This window comes from Schistocerca cancellata, unplaced genomic scaffold (assembly GCF_023864275.1).
Source record: "Schistocerca cancellata isolate TAMUIC-IGC-003103 unplaced genomic scaffold, iqSchCanc2.1 HiC_scaffold_1151, whole genome shotgun sequence".
NCBI lineage: Eukaryota > Metazoa > Arthropoda > Insecta > Orthoptera > Acrididae > Schistocerca > Schistocerca cancellata.
The window spans coordinates 5,410,802-5,423,326 of record NW_026047150.1 but is presented as its reverse complement, the minus strand read 5'-3'; positions in this window follow the sequence as shown (position 1 = coordinate 5,423,326).

Below are 12,525 nucleotides of genomic sequence, written 5' to 3'. Positions count from 1 at the left end.
GGTAACACGAGAAATTGTGTAAAGTGTTAATATGTAGTAAAAACCTAAGAAAATCTCCCGTTTCCGTCATTTACTATCGAATCGACATAACGCCAGATCGTCACAGTGGTCGCTTTTCTCTTTGAAACGGTTACATTTATCGTCTGCAAGCCCTTGTCGCGTGATGCGGTATGCAGAGTCACTACAAGCGGCATAGTAGAACACTGAAGAAGCATCTAAGTTTATGCAATCGCCCAGTAAGAAGAGCTACATTTCATGTTTTAGTTATCGATTAATGAATTATTGGGCGGTTTGGTGCCTTGGACCAGACCGAGGACCTTAAGATTTTGCATGAACCGAGGACTGGCAGCCAGGTAACACGAGAAATTGTGTAAAGTGTTAATATGTAGTAAAAACCTAAGAAAATCTCCCGTTTCCGTCATTTACTATCGAATCGACATAACGCCAGATCGTCACAGTGGTCGCTTTTCTCTCTGAAACGGTTACATTTATCGTCTGCAAGCCCTTGTCGCGTGATGCGGTATGCAGACACAGTACAAGCAGCACACTAGAACACAGAATAAGAATCTACGTTGATGTAATCAGCCAGTAAGAAGAGCTACATTTCAAGTTTTAGTTATCGATTAATGAATTATTGGGCGGTTTGGTGCCTTGGACCAGACCGAGGACCTTAAGATTTTGCATGAACCGAGGACTGGCAGCCAGGTAACACGAGAAATTGTGTAAAGTGTTAATATGTAGTAAAAACCTAAGAAAATCTCCCGTTTCCGTCATTTACTATCGAATCGACATAACGCCAGATCGTCACATTGGTCGCTTTTCTCTCTGAAACGGTAACATTTATCGTCTGCAAGCCCTTGTCGCGTGATGCGGTATGCAGACACAGTACAAGCAGCACACTAGAACACAGAATAAGAATCTACGTTGATGTAATCAGCCAGTAAGAAGAGCTACATTTCAAGTTTTAGTTATCGATTAATGAATTATTGGGCGGTTTGGTGCCTTGGACCAGACCGAGGACCTTAAGATTTTGCATGAACCGAGGACTGGCAGCCAGGTAACACGAGAAATTGTGTAAAGTGTTAATATGTAGTAAAAACCTAAGAAAATCTCCCGTTTCCGTCATTTACTATCGAATCGACATAACGCCAGATCGTCACAGTGGTCGCTTTTCTCTCTGAAACGGTTACATTTATCGTCTGCAAGCCCTTGTCGCGTGATGCGCTATGCAGAGTCACTACAAGCGGCATAGTAGAACACTGAAGAAGCATCTATGATTATGCAATCGCCCAGTAAGAAGAGCTACATTTCAAGTTTTAGTTATCGATTAATGAATGATTGGCTGGTTTGGTGTCTTGGACCAGACCGAGGACCTTAAGATTTTGCATGAACCGAGGACTGGCAGCCAGGTAACACGAGAAATTGTGTAAAGTGTTAATATGTAGTAAATACCTAAGAAAATCTCCCGTTTCCGTCATTTACTATCGAATCGACATAACGCCAGATCGTCACAGTGGTCGCTTTTCTCTCTGAAACGGTTACATTTATCGTCTGCAAGCCCTTGTCGCGTGATGCGGTATGCAGGCACAGTACAAGCAGCACACAAGAACACAGAATAAGAATCTACGTTGATGTAATCGGCCAGTAAGAAGAGCTACATTTCAAGTTTTAGTTATCGATTAATGAATTATTGGGCGGTTTGGTGCCTTGGACCAGACCGAGGACCTTAAGATTTTGCATGAACCGAGGACTGGCAGCCAGGTAACACGAGAAATTGTGTAAAGTGTTAATATGTAGTAAAAACCTAAGAAAATCTCCCGTTTCCGTCATTTACTATCGAATCGACATAACGCCAGATCGTCACAGTGGTCGCTTTTCTCTCTGAAACGGTTGCATTTATCGTCTGCAAGCCCTTGTCGCGTGATGCGCTATGCAGAGTCACTACAAGCGGCATAGTAGAACACTGAAGAAGCATCTATGTTTATGCAATCGCCCAGTAAGAAGAGCTACATTTCAAGTTTTAGTTATCGATTAATGAATGATTGGCCGGTTTGGTGCCTTGGACCAGACCGAGGACCTTAAGATTTTGCATGAACCGAGGACTGGCAGCCAGGTAACACGAGAAATTGTGTAAAGTGTTAATATGTAGTAAAAACCTAAGAAAATCTCCCGATTCCGTCATTTACTATCGAATCGACATAACGCCTGATCGTCACAGTGGTCGCAGTTCTCTCTGAAACGGTTGCATTTATCGTCTGCAAGCCCTTGTTGCGTGATGCGGTATGCAGACACAGTACAAGCAGCACACTAGAACACAGAATAAGAATCTACGTTGATGCAATCGGCCAGTAAGAAGAGCTACATTTCAAGATTTAGTTATCGATTAATGAATTATTGGGCGGTTTGGTGCCTTGGACCAGACCGAGGACCTTAAGATTTTGCATGAACCGAGGACTGGCAGCCAGGTAACACGAGAAATTGTGTAAAGTGTTAATATGTAGTAAAAACCTAAGAAAATCTCCCGTTTCCGTCATTTACTATCGAATCGACATAACGCCAGATCGTCACAGTGGTCGCTTTTCTCTCTGAAACGGTTACATTTATCGTCTGCAAGCCCTTGTCGCGTGATGCGGTATGCAGAGTCACTACAAGCGGCATAGTAGAACACTGAAGAAGCATCTATGTTTATGCAATCGCCCAGTAAGAAGAGCAACATTTCAGGTTTTAGTTATCGATTAATGAATGATTGGGCGGTTTGGTGCCTTGGACCAGACCGAGGACCTTAAGATTTTGCATGAACCGAGGACTGGCAGCCAGGTAACACGAGAAATTGTATAAAGTGTTAATATGTAGCAAAAACCTAAGAAAATCTCCCGTTTCCGTCGTTTACTAAAGAATCGACATAACGCCAGATCGTCACAGTGGTCGCTTTTCTCTCTGAAACGGTTACTTTTATCGTCTGCAACCCTTGTTGCGTGATGCGGTATGCAGACACAGTACAAGCAGCACACTAGAACACAGAATAAGAATCTACGTTGATGCAATCGGCCAGTAAGAAGAGCAACATTTCAAGTTTTAGTTATCGATTAATGAATTATTGGGCGGTTTGGTGCCTTGGACCAGACCGAGGACCTTAAGGTTTTACTTGAACCGAGGACTGGCAGGCAGGTAACACGAGAAATTGTGTAAAGTGTTAATATGTAGTAAAAACCTAAGAAAATCTCCCGTTTCCGTCATTTACTATCGAATCGACATAACGCCAGATCGTCACAGTGGTCGCTTTTCTCTCTGAAACGGTTACATTTATCGTCTGCAAGCCCTTGTCGCGTGATGCGGTATGCAGACACAGTACAAGCAGCACACTAGAACACAGAATAAGAATCTACGTTGATGCAATCGGCCAGTAAGAAGAGCTACATTTCAAGTTTTAGTTATCGATTAATGAATTATTGGGCGGTTTGGTGCCTTGGACCAGACCGAGGACCTTAAGATTTTGCATGAACCAAGGACTGGCAGCCAGGTAACACGAGAAATTGTGTAAAGTGTTAATATGTAGTAAAAACCTAAGAAAATCTCCAGTTTCCGTCATTTACTATCGAATCGACATAACGCCAGATCGTCACATTGGTCGCTTTTCTCTCTGAAACGGTTACATTTATCGTCTGCAAGCCCTTGTCGCGTGATGCGGTATGCAGACACAGTACAAACAGCACACTAGAACACAGAATAAGAATCTACGTTGATGCAATCGGCCAGTAAGAAGAGCAACATTTCAAGTTGTAGTTATCGATTAATGAATTATTGGTCGGTTTGGTGCCTTGGACCAGACCGAGGACCTTAAGATTTTGCATGAACCGAGGACTGGCAGCCAGGTAACACGAGAAATTGTGTAAAGTGTTAATATGTAGTAAAAACCTAAGAAAATCTCCCGTATCCGTCATTTATACGAATCGACATAACGCCAGATCGTCACAGTGGTCGCTTTTCTCTCTGAAACGGTTACATTTATCGTCTGCAAGCCCTTGTCGCGTGATGCGGTATGCAGACACAGTACAAGCAGCACACTAGGACACAGAATAAGAATCTACGTTGATGCAATCGGCCAGTAAGAAGAGCTACATTTCAAGATTTAGTTATCGATTAATGAATTATTGGGCGGTTTGGTGCCTTGGACCAGACCGAGGACCTTAAGATTTTGCATGAACCGAGGACTGGCAGCCAGGTAACACGAGAAAATGTGTAAAGTGTTAATATGTAGTAAAAACCTAAGAAAATCTCCCGTTTCCGTCATTTACTATCGAATCGACATAACGCCAGATCGTCACAGTGGTCGCTTTTCTCTCTGAAACGGTTACATTTATCGTCTGCAAGCCCTTGTCGCGTGATGCGGTATGCAGAGTCACTACAAGCGGCATAGTAGAACACTGAAGAAGCATCTAAGATTATGCAATCGCCCAGTAAGAAGAGCTACATTTCAAGTTTTAGTTATCGATTAATGAATTATTGGGCGGTTTGGTGCCTTGGACCAGACCGAGGACCTTAAGATTTTGCATGAACCGAGGACTGGCAGGCAGGTAACACGAGAAATTGTGTAAAGTGTTAATATGTAGTAAAAACCTAAGAAAATCTCCCGTTTCCGTCATTTACTATCGAATCGACATAACGCCAGATCGTCACTGTGGTCGCTTTTCTCTCTGAAACGGTTGCATTTATCGTCTGCAAGCCCTTGTCGCGTGATGCGGTATGCAGACACAGTACAAGCAGCACACTAGAACACAGAATAAGAATCTACGTTGATGCAATCGGCCAGTAAGAAGAGCTACATTTCAAGTTTTAGTTATCGATTAATGAATTATTGGGCGGTTTGGTGCCTTGGACCAGACCGAGGACCTTAAGGTTTTACTTGAACCGAGGACTGGCAGGCAGGTAACACGAGAAATTGTGTAAAGTGTTAATATGTAGTAAAAACCTAAGAAAATCTCCCGTTTCCGTCATTTACTATCGAATCGACATAACGCCAGATCGTCACAGTGGTCGCTTTTCTCTCTTAAACGGTTACATTTATCGTCTGCAAGCCCTTGTCGCGTGATGCGGTATGCAGACACAGTACAAGCAGCACACTAGAACACAGAATAAGAATCTACGTTGATGCAATCGGCCAGTAAGAAGAGCTACATTTCAAGTTTTAGTTATCGATTAATGAATTATTGGGCGGTTTGGTGCCTTGGACCAGACCGAGGACCTTAAGATTTTGCATGAACCAAGGACTGGCAGCCAGGTAACACGAGAAATTGTGTAAAGTGTTAATATGTAGTAAAAACCTAAGAAAATCTCCAGTTTCCGTCATTTACTATCGAATCGACATAACGCCAGATCGTCACATTGGTCGCTTTTCTCTCTGAAACGGTTACATTTATCGTCTGCAAGCCCTTGTCGCGTGATGCGGTATGCAGACACAGTACAAACAGCACACTAGAACACAGAATAAGAATCTACGTTGATGCAATCGGCCAGTAAGAAGAGCTACATTTCAAGTTGTAGTTATCGATTAATGAATTATTGGTCGGTTTGGTGCCTTGGACCAGACCGAGGACCTTAAGATTTTGCATGAACCGAGGACTGGCAGCCAGGTAACACGAGAAATTGTGTAAAGTGTTAATATGTAGTAAAAACCTAAGAAAATCTCCCGTATCCGTCATTTATACGAATCGACATAACGCCAGATCGTCACAGTGGTCGCTTTTCTCTCTGAAACGGTTACGTTTATCGTCTGCAAGCCCTTGTCGCGTGATGCGGTATGCAGACACAGTACAAGCAGCACACTAGGACACAGAATAAGAATCTACGTTGATGCAATCGGCCAGTAAGAAGAGCTACATTTCAAGATTTAGTTATCGATTAATGAATTATTGGGCGGTTTGGTGCCTTGGACCAGACCGAGGACCTTAAGATTTTGCATGAACCGAGGACTGGCAGCCAGGTAACACGAGAAAATGTGTAAAGTGTTAATATGTAGTAAAAACCTAAGAAAATCTCCCGTTTCCGTCATTTACTATCGAATCGACATAACGCCAGATCGTCACAGTGGTCGCTTTTCTTTCTGAAACGGTTACATTTATCGTCTGCAAGCCCTTGTCGCGTGATGCGGTATGCAGAGTCACTACAAGCGGCATAGTAGAACACTGAAGAAGCATCTAAGTTTATGCAATCGCCCAGTAAGAAGAGCTACATTTCAAGTTTTAGTTATCGATTAATGAATTATTGGGCGGTTTGGTGCCTTGGACCAGACCGAGGACCTTAAGATTTTGCATGAACCGAGGACTGGCAGGCAGGTAACACGAGAAATTGTGTAAAGTGTTAATATGTAGTAAAAACCTAAGAAAATCTCCCGTTTCCGTCATTTACTATCGAATCGACATAACGCCAGATCGTCACATTGGTCGCTTTTCTCTCTGAAACGGTTACATTTATCGTCTGCAAGCCCTTGTCGCGTGATGCGGTATGCAGACACAGTACAAACAGCACACTAGAACACAGAATAAGAATCTACGTTGATGCAATCGGCCAGTAAGAAGAGCTACATTTCAAGTTGTAGTTATCGATTAATGAATTATTGGTCGGTTTGGTGCCTTGGACCAGACCGAGGACCTTAAGATTTTGCATGAACCGAGGACTGGCAGCCAGGTAACACGAGAAATTGTGTAAAGTGTTAATATGTAGTAAAAACCTAAGAAAATCTCCCGTATCCGTCATTTATACGAATCGACATAACGCCAGATCGTCACAGTGGTCGCTTTTCTCTCTGAAACGGTTACGTTTATCGTCTGCAAGCCCTTGTCGCGTGATGCGGTATGCAGACACAGTACAAGCAGCACACTAGGACACAGAATAAGAATCTACGTTGATGCAATCGGCCAGTAAGAAGAGCTACATTTCAAGATTTAGTTATCGATTAATGAATTATTGGGCGGTTTGGTGCCTTGGACCAGACCGAGGACCTTAAGATTTTGCATGAACCGAGGACTGGCAGCCAGGTAACACGAGAAAATGTGTAAAGTGTTAATATGTAGTAAAAACCTAAGAAAATCTCCCGTTTCCGTCATTTACTATCGAATCGACATAACGCCAGATCGTCACAGTGGTCGCTTTTCTCTCTGAAACGGTTACATTTATCGTCTGCAAGCCCTTGTCGCGTGATGCGGTATGCAGAGTCACTACAAGCGGCATAGTAGAACACTGAAGAAGCATCTAAGTTTATGCAATCGCCCAGTAAGAAGAGCTACATTTCAAGTTTTAGTTATCGATTAATGAATTATTGGGCGGTTTGGTGCCTTGGACCAGACCGAGGACCTTAAGATTTTGCATGAACCGAGGACTGGCAGGCAGGTAACACGAGAAATTGTGTAAAGTGTTAATATGTAGTAAAAACCTAAGAAAATCTCCCATTTCCGTCATTTACTATCGAATCGACATAACGCCAGATCGTCACTGTGGTCGCTTTTCTCTCTGAAACGGTTGCATTTATCGTCTGCAAGCCCTTGTCGCGTGATGCGGTATGCAGACACAGTACAAGCAGCACACTAGAACACAGAATAAGAATCTACGTTGATGCAATCGGCCAGTAAGAAGAGCTACATTTCAAGTTTTAGTTATCGATTAATGAATTATTGGGCGGTTTGGTGACTTGGACCAGACCGAGGACCTTAAGATTTTGCATGAACCGAGGACTGGCAGCCAGGTAACACGAGAAATTGTGTAAAGTGTTAATATGTAGTAAAAACCTAAGAAAATCTCCCGTTTCCGTCATTTACTATCGAATCGACATAACGCCAGATCGTCACAGTGGTCGCTTTTCTCTCTGAAACGGTTACATTTATCGTCTGCAAGCCCTTGTCGCGTGATGCGGTATGCAGAGTCACTACAAGCGGCATAGTAGAACACTGAAGAAGCATCTAAGTTTATGCAATCGCCCAGTAAGAAGAGCTACATTTCAAGTTTTAGTTATCGATTAATGAATTATTGGGCGGTTTTGTGCCTTGGACCAGACCGAGGACCTTAAGATTTTGCATGAACCAAGGACTGGCAGCCAGGTAACACGAGAAATTGTGTAAAGTGTTAATATGTAGTAAAAACCTAAGAAAATCTCCCGTTTCCGTCATTTACTATCGAATCGACATAACGCCAGATCGTCACATTGGTCGCTTTTCCCTCTGAAACGGTTACATTTATCGTCTGCAAGCCGTTGTCGCGTGATGCGGTATGCAGACACAGTACAAGCAGCACACTAGAACACAGAATAAGAATCTACGTTGATGCAATCGGCCAGTAAGAAGAGCTACATTTCAAGTTTTAGTTATCGATTAATGAATTATTGGTCGGTTTGGGGCCTTGGACCAGACCGAGGACCTTAAGATTTTGCATGAACCGAGGACTGGCAGCCAGGTAACACGAGAAATTGTGTAAAGTGTTAATATGTAGTAAAAACCCAAGAAAATCTCCCGTTTCCGTCATTTACTATCGAATCGACATAACGCCAGATAGTCACATTGGTCGCTTTTCTCTCTGAAACGGTTACATTTATCGTCTGCAAGCCCTTGTCGCGTGATGCGGTATGCAGACACAGTACAAACAGCACACTAGAACACAGAATAAGAATCTACGATGATGCAATCGGCCAGTAAGAAGAGCTACATTTCAAGTTTTAGTTATCGATTAATGAATTATTGGTCGGTTTGGTGCCTTGGACCAGACCGAGGACCTTAAGATTTTGCATGAACCGAGGACTGGCAGCCAGGTAACACGAGAAATTGTGTAAAGTGTTAATATGTAGTAAAAACCTAAGAAAATCTCCCGTATCCGTCATTTATACGAATCGACATAACGCCAGATCGTCACAGTGGTCGCTTTTCTCTCTGAAACGGTTACATTTATCGTCTGCAAGCCCTTGTCGCGTGATGCGGTATGCAGACACAGTACAAGCTGCACACTAGAACACAGATTATGAATCTACGTTGATGCAATCGGCCAGTAAGAAGAGCTACACTTCAAGATTTAGTTATCGATTAATGAATTATTGGGCGGTTTGGTGCCTTGGACCAGACCGAGGACCTTAAGATTTTGCATGAACCGAGGACTGGCAGCCAGGTAACACGAGAAATTGTGTAAAGTGTTAATATGTAGTAAAAACCTAAGAAAATCTCCCGTTTCCGTCATTTACTATCGAATCGACATAACGCCAGATCGTCACAGTGGTCGCTTTTCTCCCTGAAACGGTTACATTTATCGTCTGCAAGCCCTTGTCGCGTGATGCGGTATGCAGAGTCACTACAAGCGGCATAGTAGAACACTGAAGAAGCATCTAAGTTTATGCAATCGCCCAGTAAGAAGAGCTACATTTCAAGTTTTAGTTATCGATTAATGAATTATTGGGCGGTTTGGTGCCTTGGACCAGACCGAGGACCTTAAGATTTTGCATGAACCGAGGACTGGCAGCCAGGTAACACGAGAAATTGTGTAAAGTGTTAATATGTAGTAAAAACCTAAGAAAATCTCCCGTTTCCGTCATTTACTATCGAATCGACATAACGCCAGATCGTCACAGTGGTCGCTTTTCTCTCTGAAACGGTTACATTTATCGTCTGCAAGCCCTTGTCGCGTGATGCGGTATGCAGACACAGTACAAGCAGCACACTAGAACACAGAATAAGAATCTACGTTGATGCAATCGGCCAGGAAGAAGAGCTACATTTCAAGTTTTAGATATCGATTAATGAATTATTGGTCGGTTTGGTGCCTTGGACCAGACCGAGGACCTTAAGATTTTGCATGAACCGAGGACTGGCAGCCAGGTAACACGAGAAATTGTGTAAAGTGTTAATATGTAGTAAAAACCCAAGAAAATCTCCCGTTTCCGTCATTTACTATCGAATCGACATAACGCCAGATCGTCACAGTGGTCGCTTTTCTCTCTGAAACGGTTACATTTATCGTCTGCAAGCCCTTGTCGCGTGATGCGGCATGCAGAGTCACTACAAGCGGCATAGTAGAACACTGAAGAAGCATCTAAGTTTATGCAATCGCCCAGTAAGAAGAGCTACATTTCAAGTTTTAGTTATCGAATAATGAATTATTCTGCGGTTTGGTGCCTTGGACCAGACCGAGGACCTTAAGATTTTGCATGAACCGAGGACTGGCAGCCAGGTAACACGAGAAATTGTGTAAAGTGTTAATATGTAGTAAAAACCTAAGAAAATCTCCCGTTTCCGTCATTTACTATCGAATCGACATAACGCCAGATCGTCACAGTGGTCGCTTTTCTCTCTGAAACGGTTACATTTATCGTCTGCAAGCCCTTGTCGCGTGATGCGGTATGCAGAGTCACTACAAGCGGCATAGTGGAACACTGAAGAAGCATCTAAGTTTATGCAATCGCCCAGTAAGAAGAGCTACATTTCAAGTTTTAGTTATCGATTAATGAATTATTGGGCGGTTTGGTGCCTTGGACCAGACCGAGGACCTTAAGATCTTGCATGAACCGAGGACTGGCAGGCAGGTAACACGAGAAATTGTGTAAAGTGTTAATATGTAGTAAAAACCTAAGAAAATCTCCCGTTTCCGTCATTTACTATCGAATCGACATAACGCCAGATCGTCACAGTGGTCGCTTTTCTCTCTGAAACGGTTACATTTATCGTCTGCAAGCCCTTGTCGCGTGATGCGGTATGCAGACACAGTACAAGCAGCACACTAGAACACAGAATAAGAATCTACGTTGATGCAATCGGCCAGGAAGAAGAGCTACATTTCAAGTTTTAGATATCGATTAATGAATTATTGGGCGGTTTGGTGCCTTGGACCAGACCGAGGACCTTAAGATTTTGCATGAACCGAGGACTGGCAGCCAGGTAACACGAGAAATTGTGTAAAGTGTTAATATGTAGTAAAAACCCAAGAAAATCTCCCGTTTCCGTCATTTACTATCGAATCGATATAACGCCAGATCGTCACAGTGGTCGCTTTTCTCTCTGAAACGGTTACATTTATCGTCTGCAAGCCTTTGTCGCGTGATGCGGCATGCAGAGTCATTACAAGCGGCATAGTAGAACTCTGAAGAAGCATCTAAGTTTATGCAATCGCCCAGTAAGAAGAGCTACATTTCAAGTTTTAGTTATCGATTAATGAATTATTGGTCGGTTTGGTGCCTTGGACCAGACCGAGGACCTTAAGATTTTGCATGAACCGAGGACTGGCAGCCAGGTAACACGAGAAATTGTGTAAAGTGTTAATATGTAGTAAAAACCTAAGAAAATCTCCCGTATCCGTCATTTATACGAATCGACATAACGCCAGATCGTCACAGTGGTCGCTTTTCTCTCTGAAACGGTTACATTTATCGTCTGCAAGGCCTTGTCGCGTGATGCGGTATGCAGACACAGTACAAGCTGCACACTAGAACACAGAATAAGAATCTACGTTGATGCAATCGGCCAGTAAGAAGAGCTACATTTCAAGATTTAGTTATCGATTAATGAATTATTGGGCGGTTTGGTGCCTTGGACCAGACCGAGGACCTTAAGATTTTGCATGAACCGAGGACTGGCAGCCAGGTAACACGAGAAATTGTGTAAAGTGTTAATATGTAGTAAAAACCCAAGAAAATCTCCCGTTTCCGTCATTTACTATCGAATCGACATAACGCCAGATCGTCACAGTGGTCGCTTTTCTCTCTGAAACGGTTACATTTATCGTCTGCAAGCCCTTGTCGCGTGATGCGGCATGCAGAGTCACTACAAGCGGCATAGTAGAACACTGAAGAAGCATCTAAGTTTATGCAATCGCCCAGTAAGAAGAGCTACATTTCAAGTTTTAGTTATCGAATAATGAATTATTCTGCGGTTTGGTGCCTTGGACCAGACCGAGGACCTTAAGATTTTGCATGAACCGAGGACTGGCAGCCAGGTAACACGAGAAATTGTGTAAAGTGTTAATATGTAGTAAAAACCTAAGAAAATCTCCCGTTTCCGTCATTTACTATCGAATCGACATAACGCCAGATCGTCACAGTGGTCGCTTTTCTCTCTGAAACGGTTACATTTATCGTCTGCAAGCCCTTGTCGCGTGATGCGGTATGCAGAGTCACTACAAGCGGCATAGTGGAACACTGAAGAAGCATCTAAGTTTATGCAATCGCCCAGTAAGAAGAGCTACATTTCAAGTTTTAGTTATCGATTAATGAATTATTGGGCGGTTTGGTGCCTTGGACCAGACCGAGGACCTTAAGATCTTGCATGAACCGAGGACTGGCAGGCAGGTAACACGAGAAATTGTGTAAAGTGTTAATATGTAGTAAAAACCTAAGAAAATCTCCCGTTTCCGTCATTTACTATCGAATCGACATAACGCCAGATCGTCACAGTGGTCGCTTTTCTCTCTGAAACGGTTACATTTATCGTCTGCAAGCCCTTGTCGCGTGATGCGGTATGCAGACACAGTACAAGCAGCACACTAGAACACAGAATAAGAATC